We start from the raw sequence: 8,838 nt of genomic DNA, 5'->3' as shown, positions 1-8,838 counted from the left end.
CCAACGAACTTGAATGACCAGACTCAAAATTTTCGATCAACTGAAGCCGATGCTCAAATATACAGTTTCCCAGCAGTTATTCTTAAGTTATGGTATCAATCAATGTGCTGAGACAGTAAACGCGCCATATTACATAGTTTTCAATATTGACTTTTCTCACTTTACTGCAACCCTTCATTCACGTCCGATTTTACAAGTTCATAAAAACTTTTTAATAATTTTTAGTTTCGCAAAATAGTTTTTCTCACCTTAAAATTAAGTTACTTCAAATGATGGAGTTATGTTGATTGTTGATGAAATTGGTCGTGTTTTGTTATAGCAAAAACGTTTTCGAATAATTACTGACTAAAGCGCGTTGGATTTTGAGATATTTTAGCGTTCAATAAGGTAACTCGTACCATATACCGAATTAGTACTAGAATCAATTGAAAATTTAATTAAACTAAATAGTTTATTCGGTTATCATGATTGTGTGACAATTTTAGAAGTGGCATTCTTTGAGATTCGACAGTATTGGTTATCAACTCGACGAGAATTAAACTGGATCATAAATAAATTACAGGTGATTACATTGATTGTTACCAGAATAAGCTTTCATTATAAAATACTGAAAAGCTTAGGCATAAGAAGAACTTGACAATTCATCTGAATATCTTCCAAAAAGCACGACTAGAACTATATTGCCTATTAACGAAACACCCAACTTGCCTTCTTCCACAATCAATGAGTCTTTTTCTGACTCTGCCAGTCCATCATCAGAACCGCTTTCCATACCTGTAGACACAATGGCGATTAAAAAGAAGACGCTTGCAAATATGAAAACAATTCGACAAATGTTAAGAATCACTTTCCACTTTTTGATGACTGCCGCTAAGATGACTCCATTGATGGCAGCGCGAATAAGAATGAAAGGCATTTCTGACTCATTGGATGCTGCTACATCTCCGATCACTGTGATGACATCTACTGCAATGACGGCACTGAATAATACTGTCAAAAACCTTTTCGCAAAACTCCAACCTTGTTTCGACTCACTATTGTCTGTAACTTTCATGGCGAGTTTTAAGATTTAACTTGATGTTGAGTTACTAAAAAATAAACAATGAAAATTGAAAATAACTTAACGCGAAGAAATCACTTGAGAAGCAAAATAACAAATGAATGATTCGCTTACAGGATGTAATAGCCATGATAGCAATATATTTTAGAATTCCATCAAGACGTAATTAAATTAGCAATTTACTGAATGTTATCTGATCTGAACCCATCTATGGTTTGAATGATCAGTTGATCCATTGTTTATAAAAGCAAGAATGAATATTTCTCAAACTTCAATAATAGGAAGCATCGATTCTAGTTATAACCATGAAATCTGGTTATATCCTGCTTATAATGATTCTTTACCTTTTCTGAAATTTTATTTGCAGACATTAGTTAAATTATGATTCAAATTTGCAAAACAAATGGACATCTCAACAACTCTACTCGTTACAACAAAATCTGATTATTTTTGGTAAGTTTTCGATTATTTAACTGAGCTGATTAAGTTAAGTGATTTTTGTCTACTTTAACCCTTGCATTTATCGCGTTCAAAGCAACGGACTTATCGATCGTACATAAGTCACATTTGTGGTTTGAAATGAATAATAGTGAATTTCCTTTTAATATTATATCATCAGAGTTAGCGAGTTAAGGATTGATTTATAAAAAAATGTAAACGATTTATAAAAAATTGGACTGAAGCATAATAATTAACAAATATAAGGAAATATGGATTACATGGAATATTAAATGGATAAAGCTTTCATTATAAAATACCAGAAAGTTTAGGCATATGAAGCACTCTCCAATTCAGCTGTATATCTTCCAAGAAGCACCATTACAATTATATTGCAGATTATTCCAAAGCTCAAGACAACTTCGTACACAATCAATAAGTTTTTGTCAGATTCTGTCAGATCATCGTTAGTTGCGATTTCAATGCCTCCAATCACGATTACGATTAAACCGAGCACGATTCCAAGTATGAGAATAATCCGACCGATGTTAAGAACAACTCCCCACTTTTTAACGATAGCTGTTAACATGACTCCATTGACGGTAATGCTGATAAGAGCGAGACCAATTCCTGAGGCATTGGATGAAACTACTGCTCCGATCAATCTGACGACATCCAATGCAACGAGAAGACTGAATATTCCTTGTAACCACGATTTCGCTGAACTCCTACCTTGGTTCGACACAATATTTTCTGTGCTTTTCATGGTTTGGTTGTAGATTTAACTTGATATTCAGTTAAATATCACAAGTAAATTAGCAATGAAAATTGAAAACAACTTTATAACTTGAAGCAATCACTTAAGAAGCAAAATAACAAATGAATGATTCTTTACAGGATAAGAATATAATATCCAGGATAGCAATAGAGTTTAGACTTTGACTGACAAAATGAGACGAAATTAAATTAGCAATATAAACAATATTCATCTACCATAACCGGGACACATCTATGGTTTGAATGATCAGTTAATCAACTGTTTACATAAGCTAGATGAAGATTTCTCAGACTTAAATTAGTAATTGGTTGGTAACGATCCTGGTTATAACCATTAAATCTGTTCATTTGTTTATAAAAGCTGTTTTACTTTACTAAAAACTGATTTGTAAACAAAAGTATAACCAGGATTCAAATTTTTTCAACACAAAAATGGCAACAACTCTACTTTATACAACAAAATCTGAATATTTTTGTGAAATTTCAGATGAATTTCGTAAGTTCAAAGTAAGTTTCTCAACTTTAAACCTTCCAACAAGTTGCTTTTATCGCGTTTACAGCAACGGATTAAGCAAATGAACATCTACGCAACCTGTCTTGACTCGGAACAAAATTTGAAAAATTTTCAGTCTTTGTCTCTGCTAAGCTAAAGATTCACTTTATTAAATTGTTTGTGTCAATCTGTATTGACGCACATTGTCAGTCAAAGAGGAAAAATAAAGAATACAATTAAAAGGTGTCACGAACAGGTGTCTTTGCCTTTTGCAGTAATATCGTGAGAGAAACAATCATTCATTTTCAGTTTATTTGTTACAATCCCAACCCTGAGTAAAAACATCTGAAATATCTTGTCTAACAATTTGTTTAATTGTTATTGCAACCCTTTTCAAGAATCCAAGACTCTTCCAAGTAGTGTGACAAAGATGATTGCTGGAAGAAAATCTCGCAACACAATCAAATTAGAGCAGTTCTTTACATTGAATGATAAAACTAAAAACATAAAATTATAACATGGATATAATAACATGAGAAATGCTTTCGCTATTAAATATTTAATGCTATAGATCAAAGCTTAGGCATATGAAGCACTCGCAAATTCAGCTGTATAATTTCCAAGTAGTACCGCTGTAACTAAATTGACGATTAACCCAAAACTCCAGACAACTACACCCACAATCAATAAGATTTTTTCATTTTCTGTTACATTGATAGCAACAATTCCAATAGCATTATCCACAACAATGATTAAACAGTAAAATGCTGCAATTATGAGAGAAAGTCGACCAATGTTAAGAACAACTCTCCACTTTTTGATGACGGCAGCTAGCATGACTCCATCTAGGACAAGGTTGATAAGAACGGAACCAATTTTTGACGTATTGGATGAAACTACTTGTACGACCAATTTGATGACACCATATGTAACGAGGAAACTGTATATTCCTGTTAACCACGACTTCGCACAACTCTTACCTTGGTGCGACATATTATTTTCTGTATTTTCCATGGCGAGTTTAAAGATTTAACTTGATGTTGAGTTACTAACAAATAAAAAATAATGAAAATCTATACATTTATACAATATAAACAGTCCATATATCAAATTTTGGCGCCAAGATTATGTCCAAACTGAACGGGTTCTAAGGAAAAAAATTACACAGCATGAAAGGCCTGATTCAATTACAAAGACGAAACATATGAAACCGCACATCATAATTAAGATCTCTGAGCAATGTATACTAATAGAGGCTGGGGGGAAATGTAGAATCCGTATTCAATAACATTGAGCGAGGGGAAAATTTTTTTTATTTTTAACTTTTTTATCATTCAGGTTGATGGTTCATTGTTGGGCCAGGATTTTATGTAAAGCTTTGATTGAATTTATCTTGTGAACATAGTGATAAAAACTGAACCATTTTTATGCTTTGTTAATGATCAGTTGGATTTTAGTGGTTAGAAAGCACAAAACACACAAAACTTGAAAATTGAAATCATGAACACAACTCAATTAGTGAAAGACAAAAAATTTGAAGAAGGTCTAGCAATGATCAATTTTTGATGAGCAAAAATTTAAAGTTTTGTTAGAAAAATATTTTAATAAACTGTTAGCGATTCACAACCAAACCAAGCAAATTAAATGTGATATTAATAATAATTTGCTTTTTACATGAGTTAAGCTATAGCTTAACTCATGTAAGATCAGATATACGGATGTATTAGGGGCATCAAAAAGTACTTTTGTTTTTTTACCACTGACTTTTGCTTCAATTTTGAATAAGTTTGACTTGATCAATTGACTCAATAATTTTAAGGACACAAGAGCATCAATTTAGGCGTATGTTGGTCATTTCTTGACTCAATCAGAGTTAATTAACTATAATTAATTAGCTTATCAATATCCATAGAAAGGTTTTTTTGGACTTTTTTGTAATTTGAATTGATATGATTTAAGCAGCTTTGTATTTGGCTGTTTAGGGCCTTTACCAAATTTTCGTTTGGTATTAGCAAAGTCTAACTTAGAAATTGAATCTATCTTGTAAACCTAGTGATAAAAACTGAACCATTTTTATGCTTTGTTGATGATCAGTTTGATTTTAGTGGTTAGAAAGCACAAAACACAAAATCTGAAAATTGAAATCATGAACACATATTGAAACTCAATTATTGAAAGACAACAATTTGAAGAAGGTCTAGCAATGATCAATTTTTGATGAGCAAAAATTTAAAGTGTATGTGATAATTTGCTTTTTACATGAGTTAAGCTTACATTGCAAAATACTGTAAATCAAAGCTTAGGCATTTGAAGGACTAGCCAATCCAGCTGAATATCTTCCAAGAAGCACGACTAAAAACCCGTTGAAGAGTAGCGCAACATACAAGATAACGACGTTCACAATGCATGAGTTTTTTTGAGTTTCTGTAGGAACATCGATTGCATTTAATGTTATAACTTTTAACACAGGACCACTAACAGCAGACAGCATTCCAATTACGAATAAGATTAGAGCAATATTAAGAACAACTCTTCACTGTTTGATGATTGCAGCTAATAGGACTCCATCGATGACAAGACTAATAAAGACAAGACCAATGCCTGATTCATCGGATGAAGCTTACTTTTTTAAATTCTCGATGGAAAACAAATTCAAAGTTTTGTCATATTAAATAAAATAAAAATATTTTTATTCGTAAACTGTTATGTGTTTACAACCAAACCAATGAAATCGCCTACATTTTAAATACTATGCATTAAAGTTCGATATAGGAAGCACCCTTCAATTTATCTTTATATCTTCCAAAAAGCACGAACAAAAATCCGTTGGAGGCTAGTACAACATTCAACATAGCTACGTTCACAATAACCGAACTTGTTTGAGTTGGTGTAGGCTCATCGATAGCATTGAATGCTAAGCCTTCCAGCACAATACCAATAACAGTAAACACCGTTCCAATAAAGAATAAGATTCGACCAATATTAATTGTAACTCTCCACTGTATGATGATTGCTGCTAACATCCATCCATCGATGACAAGACTAATGATGGCAAAACGAATGCCTGATTCACTGGATGAAGCTAATGCTCCGATCAATATGGTGACATTCGCAGCGATGAGGAGACTGAATATTCCTATCAACCACGGTTTTGCAGGACTGATTACTTTGTACTCCATTTTATTCTCTATATTATTCTCTATATCTTTCATATTCAGTTTTTTTATTCAAACTTGATGTTGAGTTGAGGATATCACAGGTAAACTAGCAAAATGTAAATTACTTTTTTAGGAATGGCTTTAGAAACACAATAACAAATTGATGATTTTTATACTGAATGTAATAACAAGAACAGTTGACAGTTGCGAACTGTGAAACACCCTCTTCAATGAAACGTGAAACAAAAGTTACATTGATTGTGTTAGTAAAATGGGAAATGGACGAGGTTGTGGTACAGAAGTATTTTCACCAGTGTTAAGGTTCTTAAGTTTTCATTCTACTTTTTATATCTATGCATGACCACAACGAGGACTCATTGTTCCAGGCGATTCTTTAATCTTACTTTAAGCTTTCCCTTTTAATCCTTATTTACATTTACTGAGATATCAACTCGAGATCTCAATGCGACTTTAATAATCGTCTGTGCACATGGATAAAGCTTTCCTTGGTAGATAAACTATCAATTGAAGCTTAGACAAATGAAGCACTCTCCATTTTATTTATATAGCTTTCAATGCGAAAGAATAAAAATACACAGCCGAGTATCGTAGTAATGAAGATAAGGCAGATCTCTGATCTGTTGGATCAAACTACTGCTGAGAACAATAAAATGAAGTCCACTGCAGCGGCGAAACTGAATATTCATGTCAACCAAGTTTTTGTAGGAGTGCTTTCCATGGTTCGTTTGTAGATTATAATTCGATGTCAAGTTTATATCACAAGTGAATTAGTAATGGAAATTGGAAATAAATTTTTGATGAGCAGTGATGTTGCTCTTTAAGTTTGGTGATGATAATTTGGAAAAATCACAGAGAAACGGATTGATCATGTCCGAGGTCTTCCTAAGCATTGGGGTACTCTGTTATGCTGCTCTGACCAGGCTTACTGGGCGATATATTACTAAATTGGATAGTGTTACATATGCCTGAGCTTGCAAGTCATGTGAATGTACCATTTACCGCTCCATATCTAATCACACACATTTAATTTTAGGCAATTAAAAATATAAATTATTTTTCTTGCGAAATAGCTTCTTCCTAAGCTCACAGATTTTTAAACGACGCTTTCTTAACCGACTTCATGTTGAGGTGACATTTGCAATTAAATGAAACTATCAAATAAACATGTTTCAATCTGATTTACAATAAAACTGATTAGATTGTTAACCCAGCATTCTGGTTCGCCTTTTTTAGCAGCTTTGCCTTCAATTAATTTATAATTCATGTTTCAATGAAAACAATGGAGTTAAAATCATTATCAAAATATCACAAAATCAAGTTAGATTAGTAAATTAGAAGTGAAAAAACATTCAGTTGATAATGTGCTTTTCATGTGAATCCCTCAAAGAGTAGTTTTCAATTTCCATTAACTGTGATTTGTTTCATTAAACATTGAAATTTAAAGTAACAAAATGTCAAGTAATGAGCCCATCTTGGAGGATAAAACCAACAGTGCCTCAAAAACGATTCTAACAGGACTCTTTGGCTTCCTTGTTTTATTGGATGGCATCAGATTGCTTACAGCGATTGTGTCTTTGAGTGGCTCAGATATTGGTTTGACTTTAATTAGTCTTGCCATTGATGGACTCTTATTTATGGCTGTTATTAGACGTTGGAAGTTTATTCTTAAGATTAGTCGATTTGTAATCATGCTCCTGATTATTCTATGTTCATTTTTAGCCATATTTGGAATATTTGGGATTATCAAGGAATCTGACGAGGAAAAGAAAATTTATTTAATCGTCCCTGAAGCTGTCCTAGCAATTGAAATACTTTGCTATGCACTCTCGGCCTGGCTCGTCGGCAAATACATTACCAGTGAACTAACAGATGGCTAAAATTTTGTTCCATCGACATTGTATTAACAAGCATCTTCGTTCATGTAAACTCGATAATTTTTTTACTTAACTCATTATTGCCTTATTTAATTGTAAGATAAATAGTAATAAATTGCCTGGTTATGGTTCCGTTCACAATTACTGTTAAATTATAACTCAATTTAATAGGTTCAATAAGTTACAAGCAAGTCGAAATTAATGATCGAAATAGACTTAAAAAATCAAAGATCATGAGTTTGGATGCAGAGAAGAGGAAAGTTCACAACGCTTATGTTAGTTTAACCAGAAAGGTTGCAATCAGAACCAGCATCAATCAGATTGTTTTACCAGAATTTTGATTAATCTTATCGATACTTTTAATATGAAACAGTGAATAAAATGAACAATAAACGACTGAATAATCAAGGCTAATGAATTGTTATAAAATCTTGCAATGTTTGATGGAAACTAATCATTTTATATCCAGTCATTGAAAGTGAACCCATCAGCATTCGGTGAAATCAACTTTTACTCTTGTAATATTTCAATTCTATTCCATTCAAATCTTTTGCAATGACAAATATAATAAAGAACTCAAAAATTCTGTCATCGATACCAAAGATTCATTTTATTAAATGGTTGAAACTTAAAGGCTCAAGTAAACAAAATGTCTGCAGCATTCGCTAATTCATTGACTTTCGATTTTGTGACAATAACTTTTTTGTACCTGTAAGACTATGACTGTAAATGAAAATTTTGTCCACTTTTAATCGTTTTCATTCCATGCAACCTTTTATGCTTGGGAAGTGAACATTTGTGAACAAACTTTTTGAGTTTGTCAAAGCGGTTTGTGACAAAAACCGTAAACGTGTACATAAATGTGTGAAATTGAAAGTTTTTTGGAAAGTTTATTCATTTCTGTCTTATTCAGAAAATTGTGTGAATTATTGTTATTCAATGACTCCTGATCGATTGGAGATTGCATTAGACATGTTTCTGTACAGAGAAAAGGTTCAAAAGTCCATACGTTTATTA

The sequence above is a fragment of the Tetranychus urticae genome, chromosome 3, assembly GCF_039701765.1.
Source record: "Tetranychus urticae isolate SD_2017Ah chromosome 3, NJAU_TeUrti_SD_1.0, whole genome shotgun sequence".
Taxonomy (NCBI): domain Eukaryota; kingdom Metazoa; phylum Arthropoda; class Arachnida; order Trombidiformes; family Tetranychidae; genus Tetranychus; species Tetranychus urticae.
This window is presented reverse-complemented; position numbering follows the sequence as displayed.